Below are 6,894 nucleotides of genomic sequence, written 5' to 3'. Positions count from 1 at the left end.
TCTCACACAGGTGTAAGCAGGGTGGAGCATGGAAACTTCCTCTAGTCCTCTCCCCAAGAACACAATTCCAGAGCAAAATCACTTCAGTATGCATTTCATTTTACATGGGATAAATGTCTAGATAAAGCAAATCTTTTTCGTGTTTGAGCAATGAAAACTGCAGGCAGAAATAGAATTCCAACTTATCTCTTCTATTATGCAATCATAGATGGACTTAACTGGTAGGTCTTCCTATGTATTTATATTACAGAAGAATGGCTTGTCCTGTGTTTTTTCATAGACAAAAGTGTTTTATTAATAGTTGGTTCCTAAAATATCAGATTCCACTCACTAGAACTGAAGCCAAGGAGACTATTTACAAGCTTGAATTTGAGAACCTGTGGTCTATAAGTTGTAAACCAAAATTTTTTCAAAATTAAGAGGATTTGGGTTCGTCTTTATGTAAATGAGTTTGTTTCATCCTTCAGAATTTCCTGTGTAGACTGGAACTGTTAGTGGAGAAATTATAGTGTAGAGTTCAACTTGTTGAGAATACTGTTTCTCTGTTCTGTAACAAACACAGTTAACCAATGAGATTTCAGGAAATGAACAATAATATCAGCTCTCATATAAGAGATGACTCTCTCTTTTGTGTTAATAAAAGCTTGTATAAAAGAAACCTAATTTCCCTAACCTGAGCTTTCCACTTGATTATGTAACTGTTTTGTGTTCTTTACATTTGCAAGCCAGCATTTATCTAGATACTTGATATAAAATTGAACACTTTACTCCATGTAGTACAATGATAGAAAAATTATTAAAATAAAGAAATATTCTTCTAAAATACCTTAGTCTTCATATCTTTTGGTATAGAAAGAAACAAGAAAAAACAGAACAAGCTTAATTACCCACATAACAGCAAATGTTACTTTTTTTAGATATATCTCAGTAAAGTAAGTTCAAAATAGTTTTCCCTCCAATGGTTTATAATACAAAAGACACTTTAATTATGTAAACAAAAACAAAAAGGGTAGTTTCATAGATTCTTCTTGGGCTGTAGTGATCCAATTATCTGGTCAAAGGGCTGCCTGGATGCAAGAGACAGGGTGAGTTAAAGTTTAACTCCCAGGAATTGTAAACCAAACCTAAAGCCACTGAACCTTTGGAGTTTGATATGATGATTAGAACATAACCAGAGTGACACGTTGAATTCGCCATAATCAAGGAACCTTTTTCCGGGTGGGAATCTCTGAAATTACTCAGGTATGGTCCATGAAATTTCATGTTTTCTATTTCAACTCTATGAGACTCTGGTTTCTGAGAAAATGCATGAAAACAGCTTGAAATCTCTTCTATTACTGAGACTAACCCCAGGGAACTGTCTGGCTTGGTTCTATGCTAATGAGACCAATTGAAGACAACAAAATGATCAAGTCATCTCAAAATGAGAAGGCTGCTATGCTTTCCTCCTGACTTTCATCTATCTAAAGCTTAAAAAATGCATAGATTCATTTTTGTGGGTTCAAAAGTGGTGACAGTTGTGTTTAGAAGTTTACTTAGCCATAGTGAGAAGGCAGAAAGAGCTGAATTTGACTACCTGTTCTCACCCTAAAGCCCAGGAAACAGAAATGTAAATAGAGAAAGCACTAGGACTAACATTCTGGCAGATTTTGAGTTCTTTGTATGGGTCATAATTACTATCATACATTAGACTTCATCTATTCAATTATCTCCATGCTACCACCATGATAAGAAAAATAATTTATACTATATCCTTGATGTTTCCTCTGCTATTAGTCATCTAATAAAAAAAATCTTAAGCTATTCGCTGTTCATTCTAGGAAAAGTAATAGTTATGGAAAAATGACTGGCTTTAAATATGTTAAATCTCAACCTTGGCATGGCTAATTATTAGATCGATTCCTCTGTTTGAACAACTACTCTGCAGATGCATTTCACATTATCAATTTGTTCACCCCCAAAAGAAACTTCACATCAGGATATAATGGTTCTAAGGAAAGAAAGAAATAAGTGCCTTTAGCAAGAATATTCTGTTCCTACCAGAAATCTCTTAAGCTCCCCAATTGAAACATTTTAGTTTTGTGATTAGCAAAGTAAGTTTCAAAGAGAACAGGTGTCAAGATATACATGTTTCTCTAATATAGCACTTCTCAGATTGCACTATGTATCTCTAAGAAGATGAAGAATGCAATATTGTCATTGGTAAACTCCTCTCATGTTATAAATTAAGAGCATTGCAAAAAGAAGGGGAGCATGCATTGAGATAATAAATCTGGAAATAAAATTGAAGTCACTTGTTAAAACAGTGGCATTAACTCCTGCTAAAGAGAGAGCAGTAAACCAGTGACTTGCAGGGTCTGGGAACCACATATGCTGGAATAACATTGACACTAACGATTGTAGAAAAGGTGTGCATTTTGCTGTTCCAATTTTTTTAATCATGTGTAAAAGAAGGGAGAAAATATTGCAAAGAAAAATAAATAAGTTGTTATAGGCAAGCCTAATAAGATGACATAATATCTAAACCTACTGAATACTAAGTTTTCCAACTGGGCTAGTACCAAGTTCATCATGTGATATTTCAAATACTAATATTTCCTGCACTACATAACAAATGTGCCACAACAACAACAATGGAAAAAGTAACTACTATCAGGACAAGTAGGCAGAGGAAGTGGTATGAGATCATTCAAAGCAGGTCATTTTACTATGTATCTGTTTTGCATAACAAAATTACTACATATAGTGGCATTATGCTATCAAGTGTACTGCTAAATAGTCCCCATACATTTATCTCATGTTGTTTTTAAGAGTAACAGTATAATGAAAATATTATTAGGACAAAATTTAGGTACTGACCAATTAGCTAACAGGTTCAGCGTCATCATCTACTGAGCAAGAGGAGAGCCTGGTTTCTGAGCCAGGTGGTCTGCCTACAGAGTAGTGTTCAAACAAGTACCAAGGATTTACTATGAGCGTAAATATGTTCATTCATGCAAGAGTACACTGCCTTTCCTAAGCTTAACTTTACAACAGAATATTTTCCAGGAAATAAAATCTATTAATATCTCTCAAAATTGATGTTCCTCAAAATGCAGACTAAAAAAGAACAAATCATTTTTATAGCCCATGGCCAACACTCATAAAAACAAGGATCAACTGAATTCATTGCTTCTGAAATCATTACAGTCAAACACACCCAAGGAATCATATGCTCTCATCACCTTTCATCACATAAGATTGTGCCTGACTAAGGGGCTTTTAAAATTAATTAGAGAAAGTACACTGGATTTGTCTCCAGACAGAGCTAGATTGGAATTCTTTTTTCGTCCTCTTCCCCTATTTGTAACAACCTCCAAAAACCTCTCAAGCTGTCCAGACTTACTCATTAACACCCCGTTGTCAAAACAAGTCATTAAAATAGGAAACTACATAAATTAGGAAGTTTTGATTAATCACAGGTTTGAGTCCATTTATTTAGGTAGACAACCTATAGATCTCTCTTGTTTAAACTTTAAAAGACAAGGCATACTTTTATTTTAGAGAATATTTCTCAAAACTCTTAGTAAAATGACCAATGTATTCTTTATTTAAACCCAGAGGTCACTCTTTTTTCCTTCACTGGAATGCTTTAATGAATACAAATATTTAAACAAAATTAACCTGATGAATAAGCAGACATTCAAATTTACATTGGTCAGCATCAGTAACTATAGGAGAAGAAGACTTTTTTACAAAATGCTTATAGGAATATTATGTGTTTTACCTTTCGGGAAAGCAGTTTGGAAATTTTGGCAATATGTAACATTAGAAATCTTTGAAAACTACGCATTTTAACCTAATGATTCCATTTCTTGATGGCTATAATGCGGAAATAAATATGTAAACATATATGTTTAGACATATTTATTTATGTCTACATATTTACATATGTGTGTAAAGACATTTATGTTTGCATGTTTTAATATGTAAGTATATTTATATATGTGTAGACATCTATACCTGTTACCTATAAATAAGAAATAAGAAGCACCATAAAAGTCTAAATTATGCCTAGTTAAATATCAATCATATTAGAAGTCATTGAAACCATTTCAAAAATTAATCTATATTACATTGGAAATTTTACATGATGTTATATTGGACCAGAGGTCACTCTTGTTCAGTATATACTCATATTGTCAGTCAGTTGATGTTATAAAAAACAATATTAAAAGAAACTGCTTTAGTAACTGTCTTTTAAAATACTGCCATCACCTAGAAAGCCAGGTAGTACTTTGGGTACTATTGCACAAGGGCATTCATTGCCACATGTGTCTCTAAATGACTCAATAAGTTCAAACAAGACAGCATTGATCGACAGAGGATAAATACCATTTTATCTTATTCATGGAAACAGTAACCAGGCTCCTCTAGAGTACAGCTCTAACAGTCCAAACTCCCCTAGGAAAAGGGCTGGAAAAGGAGCCTCCTTGTGGCACTGACAGCCTCTATTAGACATTTAAATCCCATCTGTTCCTTGGCCTGACACAGCGAATTCAGGCAGTTATCATTAATAAATATTTATTGCCAATTGGATGAAGAAAAGTCATTTGTAGTGACAAACACCTGTCAAAACTATTCCATTTGGGTTACCAGCCTTAAACACTAGAACTTTTCATTTCATAAGGTAAAATTTTATGTGGAATATTTATGTTTGATGCAAATCAAACTTTAAAATATAGCTAACCTTTGATAACTACTGGGGATGGATTCCAGAGGCCCACACAGGTACCAAAATCTTCATATGCTCAAGACCTGTATTGAAAATGATAGTCTATGTATATAATGCTTCTGTAGTTTTTAAGTTATCCTTAGACTATTTATGATACCAAATACAATGCAAAGGCTACTAAATAGTTGTTATACTTAGAAAATGTCAAAGATAAAAGCCCCTATGCATTTCATTCAGACACAATGTTTTTCAGATATATTCAGTCTGTACTTGACTATGAATGGGGAATCTACAGATTCAGAGAGTCAAATGTATTTTCTGTATTAGAGATAATCATCTTTACTAAACTTGCTGATATCTTGATCCCTCTCTAATTTTATTATTTAAAATATGTTAGCTATTTTCATATAGGTTTAGAGGTGGAGTTTAATGTGCATATGTATTGATAATCCAATGGAGAACATTTTCCAGGTTTGCATTTCCAACAAGACTTGTCCCCTGATACTATCAAGAGAAGAGGATTGACAAGGACATAATTTCCTCTAGTGTGCCATGTTCTGCTCCAGTTAATAATATGTCTAAAGAGAATTTGTACACAGCAATCTTGCCAGACAGTATGTCTAAGGGAGAAAATTAGATTTGTAATTCTGTAAAAATTCCACTTCCAATTATGCAATAATATCATCCCTTCCTCCAGCAGTTAGAAAATAATCAGTGTTTTGGGATGCCCAATTGATTTAAAGAGAACTAGACTTAAATAAAGACTCTAGTACTTATTCCCAGAGATAGTCTAATTTACAAACATTTTAGACAGAAGATTTTTGTATGGATTAATGTTAAATTTCTTCCTGTTCATTTTCATACAAGTAGTTTCTTTACAATAATTGAGTCATGATTTGTCATTCCAGTAGTACAAAGTTGGTTAACTGAAAGTAACTCTTACCTACTCGGTCTATACTTCAGTACTATTAGGTTGTGGGATTTCAATCACTCTATCTCATATTAGTGCATTTATTAATCAATTAAGATGGTAGATGAAACAATAAAGAGAGAACATTAGAGTACACATAGGGAGATAGACAAACCAGTCTAGGATATTCAGGTCCTGGTTTTAAAAAAAAAAAAAAGCATCAAAAAAGAATTAAACTAGTCCAGATACTAATACAGCACAGTAAAAAAAAGTGAAGGACAAGAGGATGATAAACTTCTTAACAGACTGGTAGAGGACAACAAAAACATTATGTACAAAAGCAATGAACTTATTTCTTGTAGCTTTAGCATTCTTCTATTTATTTTATTTTATTGGGATTCTGTAAAGCACTTATTTATTCATTAGGGTCTTGCGGATGACGAAAATAGGCTTATTAGATTTACTTAAACACCAATGCCTCAGATTGTCTGCAATGAAGGTATGAAATAAAAATCTACTGCCAAGGAGGTTGACCTGGGCAGGCACACATGGATGTTCAACCTAGGACATCTCTTTCTAGTCCTCTGTCCCTGTCATTTTCATATAACTTCTGCCCCTTGCCAAGCACACTGGATCTAGGAAACTTCCTTTCTTTTTCTTTTTCTTTTTTCTTTTTGTGCTAGTCCTAGGGCTTGAACTCAGGGAGTGAATGCTGTCTGAGCTTTTGTGATCAAGACTAGCACTCTACTACTTTAAGCCACAGCGCCATTTCCAGATCAAACCACAATCCTCAATTCTCAGCCATCTGAGTAGCTAGGATTACACGGGGAAGGCACCAATGCTTGGCTATTTGAAATCGTCTGACAGAGAAAAGCTAAGCAAATTTCCTAAAGATAAAAGACACTTGGATTTGAATAAGAATCCAAATGCAAAAATCCAACCCTCTAGTAGGCCCTTATGTCCTAGCACCTCCCAACCCACACATCTCCAATTCAGTCAATTCTCTAAGCAAATTCTAGGAGAAAGATAAATAAGACTTCCCATGGTGAACAGGAATTCTTTTTTCCTTAAGTACCCTCCTCCTTTCTCTGGATAAATTCAGATAAAACACAACCAGACACTCAGGTTAAGGGAGACCAATTTTGTGACCTGGGGGACAGCTAGGATCAACTCACATGTGAAATACATACACCATACACATAGAAACAGGAACACTATGGAGTATCACTAAAAACAAAGTAATTGTCCCGACAGATTCAGCTACCATGTA

The 6,894-nt window shown here is 34.1% G+C and overlaps 1 protein-coding gene across 2 annotated transcripts in view; it reads left to right on the top strand.

Moving 5' to 3' along the window:
• Positions 1 to 1,127: 1,127 nt before the first annotated feature.
• Positions 1,128 to 6,894, top strand: part of A1cf (APOBEC1 complementation factor) — a 64,092-nt gene continuing 58,325 nt past the window's right edge. For both annotated transcript variants that reach the window (XM_048338776.1, XM_048338775.1), the window contains exon 1: positions 1,128 to 1,242. The gene's annotated coding sequence lies outside the window, so the exon portion shown is untranslated. The remainder of the gene's footprint in view (positions 1,243 to 6,894) is intronic.

The sequence above is a fragment of the Perognathus longimembris genome, chromosome 2 (assembly GCF_023159225.1).
Source record: "Perognathus longimembris pacificus isolate PPM17 chromosome 2, ASM2315922v1, whole genome shotgun sequence".
NCBI lineage: Eukaryota > Metazoa > Chordata > Mammalia > Rodentia > Heteromyidae > Perognathus > Perognathus longimembris.
This window is presented reverse-complemented; position numbering and strand designations above follow the sequence as displayed.